Here is a 12,705-nt window from a genome sequence, read left to right on the forward strand (position 1 = left end):
AAATCTTCGCCTCCTTCCTAAGCAGTTCTGCATAGAATGTGACACCTTATTCTGGGTTAGTTACTTAACGCGGGTTACTTACCCAGCCACCGTGTAGCTGAGGACATGGGCTCAGCTTAACGAGTGCTTGAACTCTGAGTGTGGTGAGCCACACAATAAACTGTGAGCCCTCATGGTAACCTCAATGATGAGGCGGTGCGACTTTGCCTCTGTGAACAGCTCTTTTGAAAACAATTCCGACAGACGGCGCATCTTTCATTGAATTTGGTGGTTGAGCAATTTTCGCTTTCTGCACATATGCAGCGAGTTTGCCATGTCTGTGTGTGCAACGGCGCACTGTGTGCAAATGGCACCACTGCATTCAAAAGGTGAAGTGGAGATGCCGGGGATCGAACCCGGGACCTCACACATGCAAAGCATGCGCTCTACCACTGAGCTACATCCCCATGTGCATCGAGTACCAAAAGAATGTGCAGCTAAAGCCCATTTCACCTTTCAAGCCTGTTCTCCTGTTCAGTGACATCACTCACATACCAAAACCGCAACCAAAAACATGCAGAAATGCCTATGTTTAGTTAAAGGTCATTTCACCCTTCGTGGCAGTTCATTACCATTAAATAAAATCACTCCTTTCTGGTGAAGCAACGATTTACTTGTACCTTTTCCAATCACGAAGTGAGACAGTGGTAATGTGCTTGGACTAGTATTATTGACGCCTGGGCTCATCCATTCGGTACACGGGTTCAAATCGAAATTGCGAAAAATCCACCTGGTTCACTGACTTCCTTCAGGGAAGGAAAAATTTCATTCTCTTCAGGCCTGGCCTACTGGTGACATTGCACACGTATGTAGGTGGTGGACTGTTAACTGCATCTGAAATGGGCCAGCAAGTCACTCAGTTTAAGGGCAATTAGGGATGAGTAACAAAGGTTGATTCTCCCTGGGACACCCGCATACCATGAAAGAACAAAGGAAATATAAAATTAGTCCATTGCATTCGCTGCTGATAGTGTGGGCTCCTCTACTTTGGGATAACTCAACACAGGCTGGGTGAGCACTTTTTAGAACATCTCTGCTCAGTCCAAAATCATGGCCCCGCCCCGGTTGCTATTCCAGTCCAGCATCTTGTTCTCATGCTCACATTTCAGTCCTCGGCCTGATGCAATGTTCCAGTGATGACCAACAAAGCTGTGGGAAAAGAACCTCATCTTCCAGTTTGGCGTCTTCCAGCCTTATGGACGCAAAACTGATTTCAACATCTTCAGACCATGAACACTGTCCTCCATTTGCGTTATTTTCCCGATTTTTAATCTATATCTTTTCCTCATGTTTTGCATTCAGACAGCATTAACATTTATTCTCCTATTCCCACATTTTGCTATTTTGGTTTCTGACAGCACTGACCTTTAATCATCTGTTAACACCTGCACTGGACCAATGCTTTGTACAGTTTCTCATACCATTCCCCCTCTCTTTCCCATTTGTTCCATGGCATCTTTGTAATTTAGTTTCCCCAGACATCTAATCAATCCATGACCCTCTTTTCCCTGTTCCACCTTTCCCCTCACCTTGTGTCCAACAGCCGGAAACCCAGCAAATTCCACCATTCCTCATTTCAGAAGAAACGTCATATTGGAGGTGAAATGTTAACCCTATTTCTAACCGCACAGATACAGCTGGATCTGCTGAGATTATTCCAGCACCTTTTTTTTTCTTTTAATTTCTGCTTTACAGTGCCTGTTCTGTGTAAAGGCTCCATGCATCTGCCATTTCCCAGTTATAATGGTAATTGTGCATCGTTTACCCTTGTCAATGTCATGTATGAATTCGCTGGTGAATTTGCAATGGCCTCTTTTCGAATGGGTATCAAAGGCTGAAACCCACGTGGAGAATTTCAAACGTGAAGCTCGGGAAATGAACTGAAGTATTTTGAAGTCGGCAACACATTCAGGGACTTTGGAGAGGAGAGGGAGATTGGAGATAGGAGCGGTGTCTGTCAGGTGCAAGGATCTCATTATCTCTATTTTTTTTTAGTGAAGCGACATGACTAAACAGGTTTGAAACGGAAGATGGTGCCTCAGGAAAGAACCCTGAACAATAGTGACTGACCTGGGAGCCAGGATGGGAAGTTGGGTGGTCAGCAATTTAGTGGGAACAGTGTCCAGGGAACAGGAGGCGGGGCTCATGGACAGGATGAGTTCCCCGGTTCCCTGAACAGCTCAACAGCGCCATCCCTGGAAAGTCACTGACAGCAACTCCTGCATCCCACTTTTGCAATACCCTTTTACATACGTTTCAGAACTAATAGACCTAAAGAAGGGTTGGTGGACAGAAAGAGGGTGATGACAATTTTGCTCTTGGAAGCTGAAATGAAAACAGAAAGAGCTGAAAAACCCGTCAGAACTGGCAGCACCAGAGGAGAGAGAAGCAGGTGGTTTTCAGAGCCGAAAAGGGTCTTGTTCCGAACAGAGGAGAGAGATAGGGGTGTGATTGGCTCTGTGCTGTTGAAAAAAAGGGCAGAAGGACAGCTGGGGCTAAGGAGGTGACGGGTGAGTTAGATAGCGGGGAACATTGAATGAAAAAGGTGTCATTGAACACAAGACATAGAGAGCCTTCCTTTTACAAATCCATATGCTATTGTGAATGACTCTAGCCTGCGTCCCAACTCACTCCCAACAACATGTGCGAGGAGCTGATGGAAATATCTGTCATTGGGTTTGGGATTGTCCAATGAGCTGCCTCTTGCAGCACTCACACATTCTGCTATTTTTTTCTTAGACAGCGGCCACCTTTATTCTGCCGCAAAGCCACAAAGTATTCGCCCAGAGTAGGTGATAACAGCAGAATAAATTTGGCTGCTGTCTAAGAGCAAAATAGCGGATATTTTTGGCACTGGAAGAGGCAGCTTATTGGACAGTCCAAAGCCTAATGACAAATAGTTCAATCAGCTCCTCGCAGTTGTTTTTGGAGATGAGTGTGTAGGCCTGCGAGAGTCTTTCAAAATAAGGTATGGATTAGTCAATGGAAGCCCGGGGATATCTGCGATTCCCTGCATGGTCCTTAGAGTTAAGCAGAGTTGGGAGCTTAAGCGGGGCAGAGGCCGGCGTGAGGAAAGTCATGGTTTTAAGTGAGAGCAGGACATCGAAAATGGCACATCCAAGACAGTCACTGTGAAACTGATTGGTAACTTCCTTCGTGAGAGGGATTCAGGGTGCAGGGAAATCGGGCAGCGAGAACAGAGGAGAGAGCATACTAGGAGTTGGAAATGCAGTAACGGGAGGCGAGAAGTCACACATTGCCGTGGCAGAGGGAGAGCAGCAGTGAGGATATCTAGGTGCCAATGGTTTGATGGTAATTTGGTGAGGCCTGGCGAAGGGGGATTTTGGCTGAGAACACAGGAACGCAGTGAGATTGCCAAAGAAGGAGAAAGGGCGAGACAAATGAAAGGAAGCACCAAGGTGAGATGTGGTTGCAAGTGCCAGGCTAGCGCCATGACAGGCAGGGCAGCGTGGATAGGGGAGGGGGAAGTGGAGGCTTCATTCACAGGAAAGGTGCAATCCACCCAAGTCCAGTATGCCAATATTGCCAAGGCCCCGATATAATCACCAAAAATCTCGATACAATCGCGCCCGCTCTCAATACAATCACCAACAATTTCCATACACCAACCCCGATCTCTATACAATCGCTCCCAATCTCGATACATTCAACACGACCTTGATACAATCACCCCCAATCTCACCCCTGGTTATAACCTCAGTTCAACCCATTCTGAAACCTTCCCCGCTTTCCTAAAGAGTGCTGCCTAGAATGTGACACCATAGTCGGGGTTAGTTACTTACCCACCCAAGCACCGAGCAGCAGAGGACATGGGCTCAGCTCAACGAGTGCTTGATCTCTGCGTGTGGTGAGCCACACAATAAACTGTGAGTCCGCATGGTAACTCCAATGAAGAACAGCAGGTGCGGCATTGCTTCTGTGAACAGCTCTTTTGAAAGCAATTCCGAAAGACCGCGTATCCTTCATTGAATTTGGTTGTTGACCAATGTTCACTTTCCGCACATATGCAGCGAGTTTGCCACGTCTGTGAGTACAACGGCACACTGTGGGCAAAAGGAACCACTGCAATCGAAAGGTGAATTGGAGATGCCGGGGATTGAACCCAGGACCTCATACATGCAAAGCATGCGCTCTACCACTGAGCTACATCCCCACATACCGACCGTGGTAAATGAATGTTTGGTTAAAGCCCATTTGACCTTTCCAGCCGTTCTCCTGTTCAGTGAAATCACTCACATATCAAAACCACAAACGTAAACAAGCACAAATGCCTATGTGTAGTTAAAGGTCACTTCACCCGTTGGGGCTGTTCTAACATTAAGTAAATCACTCCTTCCAGGTGAAGCAACGATTTACTTGTACATTTTCCAATCACGAAGTGAGACAGTGGTAATGTGCTTGGACTAGTATTATTGAAGCCCAGGCTCATACACTGGGGACAAGGGTTCAAATCGAAATTGTTAAAACTCATCTAGTTCACTGACTTCCTTCAGGGAAGGAAAACGTTCATCCTTATCAGGCCTGTCCTACTTGTGACTTTCCACAAAGAGGTATGTGGCTGACCCTTAACTGCCCTCTGAAATGTCCCAGCAAGTCACACAGTTCAAGGGCAATTAGGGACGGGTAACAAAGGCTGATCCTCCCAGTGACACCCATGTCCCATGAAAGCACAACGGAAATAGAAAATTAGTCCATTGCATTCGCTGCTGACAGTGGGGACACCTCTACTTTGGGAAGACTCAACACAGGCTGGGTGACCACTTTGTGGAAGATCACTGCACAGTCCAAAAACATGCCCCCCCCTCCCCCCCCATGCACCACCTCCACCCCCCTTCCCCCCACACCACGCCCCAAAGGTTGCTATTCCAGTTCCACATCTTGCTCTCATGCTCACATTTCAGTCCTCAGCCTGAGGGAATGTTCTAGTGAAGCCCAACAAAGCTGTGGGCAAAGATCTTCATCTTCCAGTTTGGTGTCCCCCAACCTTATGGACTCAACACTGAGCTCAACATCTTCAGACCGTGAACTCTCTCTACTATTTTGAAACATTGTCCACGATTGTCTGTCTGTATCTTGTTTTCATGTTTTGCTTTCACGCAGCGCTGACCTTTAATCTGCTATTAACACCTGCTCTGGACCAAATCTTTGTTCCTTTCCTACTGCCATTCTTTTATTCCGTGGCGTCTTTGAAATTTAACCAGCACAGCCCTCTGACCAATTCATGCCCCTCTTTATTTGCCCTATCTTGCCAACACCTTCTTCTAAACAACTGAAAAGCCAGAACATTCTCCGTCTTTTCACTTCCGCTGAAGGGTCATATTGAAGGTGAAATTTTAACTCTGTTTCTCCCTCCGCTGATGCAGCCAGACCCGCTGAGCTTTTCCAACAATTTCTCTGTTATTATTATTTTTGCCGTTAAGTGTATGTTTTGCGAAGAAATACCATGTAATCGCCATCTCCCAGTTATAAAGGTAATTGTTGAGAGTTTACCCTTGTCACTGCGCGTGTGGAGTCGCTTGTGAAGTTGTTGTGGTCTCTTTTCGATTGGCTGACAAGGGCTGCATCCCACATGGAGATTTTGAAGCATGGATCTCGGGAAATGATGGGAAAAGTTTTTGAAGGCGGCAACGTATTCAGGATCTTTGGAGAGAAGAGGGAGTTTGGAGATGGGGGCGGTGGCGTGTCGGTGCAGAGAGTTCATTATCTCTACATTTTTGAGAAGTGACAGGACTAAAAAAGTTTGAAACGGAGGATGTTGTCTCAGGAGAAGACCGTGAAAAATATGGACAAACCTGGGAGCCAGGATGGGAGGTTGGGTGGTCCGCAATTTGGTGGGAACAGGACTAAGTGAATAGGAGGCGGGGCTCATGGAAAGGATGATTTCCCCCGTTCTTGGAGCAGCTCAACAGCGCCCTCCCTGGAGGGTCACTGACAGTAATTCCTGCATTCCACTGCTTGACTGCACATGTACACACGCTTGAGAAGTAATTGGCCTAAGGAACTGCGGACGGGTCGAAAGAGGGCGGGAACTATTTATTCCTTGGGAGCTGAAGAAAAAAACAGGTAGAGCTGGAAAACGCGGCAGAACTGGCAGCACCAGCGGAGAGAGAAACAATTGGTTTACCGCGTCGAATATCAGTCTTCTCCGGAACAGAGGAGAGAGATAGGGCTGTTATGAGTTCTATGCTGTTCCAAAAAAAGGGCAGAAGGAGGCAAGTGATAAAATAGAGAGCTGGGAATTTTGAATGAAAAAGGTGTTATTCAACAAAAGAGAAGTACAGTGCTAATGAGTTTTTGAGTTGGTGACCAGGTGTGTAGATGAGGTGAGTACAGTTGATGTATTTTATGTGGATTTCAGCAAAGCCTTTGACAAGATCCCACATAGGAGATTATAAAGAAGGCAAATGCACATGGGATACAGGATAATTTCATAAGGTGGATTCGAAATTGGCTTGGTCGCAGGAGGCTGGGGGTGATGACAGAAGGCTGTTTCAGTGACTCAAAGGTAGTGTCCATTGTTGTACCACTGGGATCCTGGCTGGGTTCCCTGTTATTCTTCATTTATATAAACGATAGTGGTGACAGTGTGGGGGGTAGGATTTTTAAGTTTGTGGATGACAGAAATACTGGCCGGGTGGTTAACAGTGAGGTTGAGTACCTTGGGCTACAGCGTGATATAGACAGGATGGCCAACCGGGCATATAGGAGGCAGATGTAATTTAAACCTGAAAAGTGAAGGTGAAAGGTTTTGGATGGAGTAACTTGAAAATGCAGTATTGAATAAACGGCATGACACTTGGTAGTTCTGAGGAACAAAGGGACACACATAGATGTGTCCATAGATCTCTGAAGGCGGAGGAGATTGTTAGTGGCGAGGTGAAAAAGGCATATGGAACACGTGACTTGATCAATCGAGGCTTAGATTACAAAAGTAGTGAGGTCATGTTGGAGTTGCATAGAACCTTGGTGAGGTCACAGCTGGAGTGTTCTGTGCACTACTGATGGCCACATTATAAGAAGGATGTGATGGCCCTGGAGGGGGTGCACGGGATATTCACCAGAATATTTCCGGGGATGAAACATGTACGTATGAAGTGAGGTTGCAAAGATTTGAATTGTTTTCGCTGGAGCAGAGGAGCCTGAGGGGCGACCTGATCGAGGTGGAGAAGATTATGAGCTTCATGGACAGGTTGCATATGGAGCACCAGTTAACATCAACTGAAGTTTCAGTCACTAGGGGACACAAGTTCAAAGTGAGCAGTAGTAGGTTTAGGGTGGATGTGATGAAAATATTTTTTTTACCCAGAAGGTGTGGAAGTCCTAGAATGCACTCGCTTGGAGGATGGTGGAGGGAGGGTTGAATCACAACCTGTAAGAAGAACATGGATGAGCACTTGGCATGACATAACATTCAAGACTATGTGCCAAGTGATGGAAAATGGGAATAGGTAGGTATTTCAGCTGCTTCTCACATGTCGGTGCAGATTCCATGGGCTGAAGTGCCTCATCTGCACTGTGTAATTCTGTGGGTGTAATAAAGACATAATGCATTCGCCCAGGGTAAGTGATAATAGCAGATTAAAGGTGGGCACTGTCTGAAAACAAAACAGCAGAGTGTGTCACTACTGGAAGAGGCAGCTCATTGGAGAGTTCCAAGCCTAATGACAAAAGGTTCCATCAGCTCATCGCTCTTGTTACTGGGGGTGAGTGTGGAGTCAGGCGAGAGTGTTTCATAATGAGTTTTGGAATAGTGAAAGGAAGCCCTGGGCTATCTTTGTATCTCAACAAGGTCCTGCAATAGTGAATGGTTTCATTAGATGAGGGAGCGATGCTACATCGTTTCACATGCTCCATGGCAGTGGACATCTCAACGGGTTACTCACCATTTCCTTTCAGTGTTCCCTTGGAGTAAAGCAGAGTTGGGAGCTGTACCAGGACAGAGGCCAGCGTGAGCAAAGTTATAGTTTTAATAAAGAGCAGGACTTCAAAGGTGTGAAGGCCAAGAGAGTGACTGCGAATCTGATTGGTAACTTTACCTCGAGAGAAGTGTTCAGGGAGGGTAAGCGAGCAGCGAGCACAGAGGAAAGAGAATATGAGGAATTGGAGATGCAGTACCGGGAGCTGAGAAGTCACACACTGTCATGGCCGAGGGAGAGCAGCAGTGAAGACATCTTGGTGCCAATATTTTGGTGACAAATTGTTGAGGGCTGGAGAAAGGGGAGATTAGTTGAGAGGGCAGGAAGGCACTGAGATTGCTGATGGAGAATGTGAAAGAGAAGCGAAAGGACACACCAAGGTGTCATGTGGTTATAAGTGCCAGTCTGGCGACATGACAGCCTGAGCTGGGTGGATGGGAGAGGGAGAAGTGGAGGCTTCGTTCATAGGGAAGTTGCAACCCACCCATGTCCAGGTTTCCATCAAGACCAAGGTCTCAGTAAAATCACCCGAATCCCAATAAAATCACCCCAGTCTCGATATAATCTCCCAAAACTTGATATACCCCAATCTCGATACAATTGCTCCCAATCTCGATATAATCTCCCGAATCTCAATATAATCTCCCCCAATCTTGATACAATTACTGCCTTTCTCGATTCAAGCAGCCCCAACATCGATACAATCACCCTAATCTAGGTACAATCACCCCCAGTCTCGATGGAATCAACTACAATCTCGAAATAATCGCCACCAATCACCGCCTCTCTCGATACATTCAGCCCCAATTTGATGCAATCACCACGAATCTCGATACAATCACCTCCAATAAATGAATTGTTGTCGTGACCTCCCTACAACTCAAACACTGGGATCTGTTTGTTCCCATCGATCCTGTCTCAAGCCCTCATGATTTTGATTGCCACTAACAAACCTCCTATAAACTTTCCCTCCTCGAAAGGGAAAGCCACAGACTCTTTACTGTCTCTCTCAAGCGCCACTTGTTATATCCTCAGTCTGAAACCCTCGCATTCTTCCTAAAGGTTCCTGCCCAGAATGGGACATCATAATCAGGTTGAGTTAGTCCCCGATCTGAGGGATCCAGAACTACCCAGGCACTTTGTAACTGATTACCTGGACTCGACTGAACGAATGTTTAAACTCTGAGTGAGTGGCGTGAGTCACCAAGCACACAAAGGAATGAAGTCACAAATGATTATGCTGTGGCTGTGGGCCCTCATTGTTGGCTCGATGAACAACTGCTGGCTCTGTTTTGGTCATGTCTATAGTCTCTCTTGTTTATCTCAGTGAACAACCTCAGGTTAGGATTTGAGTCTGTGAACAGCTCTGCTTCGAAACCATTCCAGCAGGTGGCGCATCTGTTATTCAATTCGCCGCTGGCGGTTGTTCGCTTTCAGCACAAATGAAGCGAGTGGATCATGTCTCTGGTGTCCAAAGGTGAGAAGCTGTGCACTGCTGCATTCAGAATGTGAAGTGGAGATACCAGGAATTAAATCCGGGAGCTAATGCAAGCGAAGGACGTGCTCGACCTCTGAGCTACACCCCCACATACGACACAGGGGCATCTAAACAAGCACGAATGCCTATGTGCAGGAAAAGGTCATTTCGACCTTCGAGCCTGTTCTGCTGGAAACGGAAAGCACTCCTTCCAGGTGCAGCAGCGATTAACTTTTACTTCATTCACTCACGATCGGTGACAGTGGTAACGTGGTTCGGCTAGTATTGTTGAATCCCAGGCTCATCCACTGGGGACACGGGTCCAAAACGAAATTTAGGTAACAAAATGTGGAATTGAAAACTCGCCCCCAAATGATGGTGACCATGAAACCGACATCGATTGTTGTAAAAACCCATCTGGTTCACTAACATACTTCAGGGAAGGAAATCCTTCTGCCTTTTCGGGCCTGGCCTACATGTGAATTTCAACACATGGGTATGTGGCTGATTCTTTCCTTCCCTCTGAAATAGCCTACCACTCATTCAGTTCGAGGGCAATTAGGGATGGGTAACTAAAGCAGGTCTTGCTAATGACGCCCACATCCCATGAAAGAGTGAAAGGAACATGAATTGTTTCCTTTGCATTCGCTGCTGACAGGGTGGTCTCTTCTATTATGCGAAGACTCAACAGAGGCTCGGTGACCGCATTGCGGAACACCTTTGTACAACCACACAAGTATGATTCCAACCTTCTGGTCGCTTGTTATTCCAGTCCAGCATCTTGCTCTCATGCTCACATTTCTGTCCTCAGCTGGCAGCAATGTTCCAGTGAATCCCAACAAAGCTGGGGGGAAAGATACTCATCTTCCAATTAAGTGTCTTCCAGCATCATGGACTCAACACTGAGCTCAGCATCTTCAAAGCATGAACTCTGTCCTATATTTGTATTATTTTCCCTGATTATCAGTCCGTATCTTGTTCTCTTGTTTTGCTTTCAGACAGCGCAAACCTTTATTCTCCTCTTATAGTCTGCAATTTTGTTTTCAGACAGCGCTTACAATTAAGAAATTCCATGTATCTGCCACTTCGCAGTTATAAAGGTAATTGTGCCTAGTTCAACCTTGTCACTGCCATGTAAGAAGTCGCTTGAGAAATTGCAATGGCCTCTTTTCGTTTGGGTAACAAGGGCTGCATCCCACGTATAGAATGTCAAACATGGGGATCGGGAAATGGTGGACAAAATTTTGAAGACGGCAACATATTCAGTATCTTTGGAGAGCAGAGGCAGTTTGGAGATGGGGGCACTGGGCTGCCGGTGCAGAGAGTTCATTATCCCCACATTTCTTTTGAGAAGTGACATGACAAAACAAGTTTGAACCGTGGGGTGGTGCCACGGGAGAGAATTCTGAAAAAGATTGACTAACCTGGGAGCCAGGATGGGAGGTTGGGTGGTCAGTAACTGAGTGGGAACAGAGCCCCGGGAACAGGAGGCGGGGCTCATGGACAGGATGAGTTCCGCAGTTCACGGAGCAGCTCAACAGCGCCCTCCCTGGAGAGGCAGTGACAGCAACTCCTGCGTCCCCCTTCTGGACTGCACATGTCCACACGTTTCAGAACTCATAGGCCTAAAGAGGTGTTTCTGGACAGAAAGAGGGTGATAACAATTTAGCCCTTGGAAGCTGAAATGAAAACAGAAAGAGCAGAAAAACTCGTCAGAACTGGCAGCACCAGTGGAGAGAGAAGCAGGTGGTTTTCAGAGCCGAATATGGGTCTTCTGCCGAAGAGAGGAGAGAGATAGGGGTGTGATGGGCTCTGTGCTTTTCAAAAAAGGGCAGAAGGACAGCTGGGCTAAGGAGATGAGGGATAAGTTAGATAGCGGGGCAGATTGAACGAAAAAGGTGCCATTGAAAACAAGACAAAGAGACTCTTCCTTTCACTCACCCATAAGCTATTCTGAAAGACTCTAGCCTGCCTCCAAGCTCACTCCCAACAACAAGTGCGAGGAGCTGATGGAACTCTTTGTCATTGGGATCGGGACTTTTAGTGAGCTGCCACGTCCAGCGCTCACACATTCTGCTATTTTGTTTTCAGACAACGCCCACCTTTATTCTGCTGTCATCACCTACCCTGGGGCGAATACTTCCTGCCTCAAAGCCACAAAGCATTCGCCCAGAGTAGGTGAGAACAGCAGAATAAATCTGGCCACTGTCTGAGAGCAAAATAGCACAATGTGTTCGCACTGGAAGAGGCAGCTCATTGGACATTACAAAGCCCAATGACAAAGAGTTCAATCAGCTCCTTGTACTTGTGGTTGGGGCTGAGTGTGTCGGCCGGCGAGACTGTTTCAGAATAAGGTATGGCTTAGTGAACGGAATCCCTGAGCTATCTGTGCGTCCCAGCATGGTTTTGGAATAGTGAAAGGTTTCATTCGATGAGGGAGAGACCTTACATTGTTTCACGTGCTCCAACACACCCTGGCAGTGGACATCTTAACCAGTTACTCACCATATCCTTTCAGGCCTGTGTCCCTTAACGTTAAGCAGAGATGGGAGCTGTATTGGGGTCGTGGACAGCGTGAGCAAAATAATGGATTTAATAGAGAGCAGGACATCGAAGATTGCAAGGCCAAGAGAGTGACTGTGAAACTGACTGGTAACTTTCCATTGAGAGAGAGGACCAGGCAGGGCAAGCGGGCAGCGAACACACTGGAGAGAGGATACAAGGAAATGGAGATGCAGTCACCGGAGATGAGAAGTCACACACTGTCGGGGCAGATGGAGAGCATCAGTGAAGATATCTTGGTACCAATGCTTTGATGATAATTGGGTGAGCGCTGCGGAAGGAGGATTTTGTTTGAGACAGAGGAACACAGTGAGATTGCTAAAGAAGGACAAAGTGTGAGGCAAATGAATGGAATTACGAAGGTGTGACCTCGTTGCAAATGCCAGACAAGTGCCATGATAGGCTGGGTAGCATGGACGGGAGAGGGAGGAGTGGAGGCTTCATTCATTGGGAAGGTCTGATGCGCCCATGTCCATGTTTCCAACATGGCCACGGCCCCATTATAATCACCAACAATCTCCATACAATTACCCCCGATCTCCATACAATTACCCCCAATCTCCATACAATCGCCCCCAATCTCAAAACTATCACCAACAATCTCCATACAATCACCCCCAATCTCGATACAATCACCAACAATCCCCATATCATCACCCCCAATCTCGATACAATCACCAACAATCTCCA

At 46.8% G+C, this 12,705-nt stretch overlaps 2 non-coding genes across 2 annotated transcripts; both read right to left on the reverse strand.

Annotated features, from left to right (window-relative positions):
- Nucleotides 1–374: 374 nt before the first annotated feature.
- trnaa-ugc lies at nucleotides 375–446 on the reverse strand. Its single transcript has one exon. It is a non-coding gene; the product is annotated as a tRNA-Ala (tRNA).
- A 3,695-nt stretch (nucleotides 447–4,141) lies between these two features.
- Nucleotides 4,142–4,213, reverse strand: trnaa-ugc. The gene has a single exon. It is a non-coding gene; the product is annotated as a tRNA-Ala (tRNA).
- Between the last annotated feature and the right edge of the window lie 8,492 nt (nucleotides 4,214–12,705).

This window comes from Carcharodon carcharias, chromosome 39 (assembly GCF_017639515.1).
Source record: "Carcharodon carcharias isolate sCarCar2 chromosome 39, sCarCar2.pri, whole genome shotgun sequence".
NCBI classification, from domain to species: domain Eukaryota; kingdom Metazoa; phylum Chordata; class Chondrichthyes; order Lamniformes; family Lamnidae; genus Carcharodon; species Carcharodon carcharias.